A 3,539-nucleotide genomic window follows, 5' to 3' on the forward strand; every position below is an offset into this window, starting at 1 on the left:
TTCTAACATTCTAACATCCATAATAACATTCTAACATACATTTTAACATTCTAATATACATTCTAACATCCATTCTAACATTCTAACATCCATTTTAACATTCTAATATACATTATAACATTCTAATAGACATTATAACATCCATTATAACATTAAAACATACATTATAACATTCTAATATACGTTCTAATATCCATTATAACATTCTAACATACATTCTAACAATCTAATATACATTCTAACATCCATTATAACATTCTAACATACATTATAACATTCTAATATACATTCTAACATACATTCTAATATTCTAGTATACATTATAACATCCATTATAACATTCTAACATACATTAAAACATTGTAACATACATTGTAACATTCTAATATACATTCTAACATCTATTATAACATTCTAACATACATTATAAAAATATAAAATACATTCTAACATCCAAAATAACATTCTAACATACATTATAACTTTCTAATATACATTCTATCATCCATTATAACATTCTAACATCCATAATAACATTCTAACATACATTCTAACATTCTAAAATACATTCTAACATCCATTATAACATTCTAACATTGATTATAACATCCTAACATACATTATAACATTCTAATATACATTTTAACATCCATTATAACATTCTAACATACATTATAACAATCTAACATACATTCTAACATCCATTATAACATTCTAACATACATTATAATATTCTAATATACATTCTAACATCAATTATAACATTCTAACATCCATAATAACATTCTAACATACATTCTAACATTCTAATATACATTCTAACATCCATTATAACATTCTAACACACATTCTAACATTCTAATATACATTCTAACATCCATTATAACATTCTAACATATTTTTTAACATTCTAATATACATTCTAAAATCAATTATAACATTCTAACATCCATTTTAACATTCTAATATACATTATAACATCCATTATAATATTCTAACATCCATTATAATATTCTAACATCCATTATAACATTCTAATATACATTCTAACATCCATTATAACATTCTAACATACATTATAATATTCTAATATACATTCTAACATGCATTCTAACATACATTATAACATTCTAATATACATTATAACATCCATTTTAACATTCTAACATACACTCTAACATTCTAATATTCATTATAACATCCATTATAACATTCTAACATCCATTGTAACATTCTAACATACATTATAACAATCTAATATACATTCTAACATACATTATAACATTCTAACATACATTATAACATTCTAATATATATTGTAACATCCATTATAATATTTTAACATCCATTATAACATTCTAACATCCATAGTAACATTCTAACATACATTCTAACATTCTAAAATACATTCAAACATCCATTATAACATTCTAACATCGATTATAACATCCTAACATACATTATAACATTCTAATATACATTTTAACATCCATTATAACATTCAAACATACATTATAACAATCTAATATACATTCTAACATCCATTATAACATTCTAACATACATTATAACATTCTAATATACATTCTAACATCAATTATAACATTCTAACATCCATAATAACATTCTAACATACATTCTAACATTCTAATATACATTCTAACATCCATTCTAACATTCTAATATACATTCTAACATCCATTATAACATTCTAACATATTTTTTAACTTTCTAATATACATTCTAAAATCAATTATAACATTCTAACATCCATTTTAACATTCTAATATACATTATAACATCCATTATAATATTCTAACATCCATTATAATATTCTAACATCCATTATAACATTCTAATATACATTCTAACATCCATTATAACATTCTAACATACATTATAATATTCTAATATACATTCTAACATGCATTCTAACATACATTATAACATTCTAATATACATTATAACATCCATTTTAACATTCTAACATACATTCTAACATTCTAATATTCATTATAACATCCATTATAACATTCTAACATCCATTGTAACATTCTAACATACATTATAACATTGTAATATACATTCTAACATCCATTATAACATTCTAACATCCATTATAACATTCTAACATACATTATAACAATCTAATATACATTCTAACATACATTATAACATTCTAACATACATTATAACATTCTAATATATATTGTAACATCCATTATAATATTTTAACATCCATTATAACATTCTAACATCCATTATAATATTCTAATATACATTCTAACATCCATTTTAACATTCTAATATACATTATAACATTCTAATAGACATTATAACATCCATTATAACATTAAAATATACATTATAACATTCTAATATACGTTCTAATATCCATTATAACATTCTAACATACATTCTAACAATCTAATATACATTCTAACATCCATTATAACATTCTAACATACATTATAACATTCTAATATACATTCTAACATACATTCTAACATTCTAGTATACATTATAACATCAATTATAACATTCTAACATCCATAATAACATTCTAACATACATTCTAACATTCTAATATACATTCTAACATCCATTATAACATTCTAACATACATTCTAACATTCTAATATACATTCTAACATCCATTATAACATTCTAACATATTTTTTAACATTCTAATATACATTCTAAAATCAATTATAACATTCTAACATCCATTTTAACATTCTAATATACATTATAACATCCATTATAATATTCTAACATCCATTATAATATTCTAACATCCATTATAACATTCTAATATACATTCTAACATCCATTATAACATTCTAACATACATTATAATATTCTAATATACATTCTAACATGCATTCTAACATACATTATAACATTCTAATATACATTATAACATCCATTTTAACATTCTAACATACATTCTAATATTCATTATAACATCCATTATAACATTCTAACATCCATTGTAACATTCTAACATACATTATAACATTCTAATATACATTATAACATCCATTATAACATTCTAACATCCATTATAACATTCTAACATACATTATAACAATCTAATATACATTCTAACATACATTCTAACATTCTAACATACATTATAACATTCTAATATATATTGTAACATCCATTATAATATTTTAACATCCATTATAACATTCTAACATCCATTATAATATTCTAATATACATTCTAACATCCATTATAACATTCTAAAATACACTACCACATTCTAATATACATTCTAACTTGCATTCTTACATACATTATAACATTCTAATATACATTATAACATCCATTATAACATTATAACATCCATTCTTTCATTCTAATATACATTTAAACATCCATTCTAACATTCTAACATCAATTCTAACATCCATTCTAACATTCTAACATCCATAATAACATTATAACATATATTTTAACATTCTAATATACATTCTAACATCCATTCTAACATTCTAACATCCATTATAACATTCTAATATACATTATAAC

Source organism: Taudactylus pleione, unplaced genomic scaffold, assembly GCF_031769625.1.
Source record: "Taudactylus pleione unplaced genomic scaffold, aTauple2 ptg000946l, whole genome shotgun sequence".
NCBI lineage: Eukaryota > Metazoa > Chordata > Amphibia > Anura > Myobatrachidae > Taudactylus > Taudactylus pleione.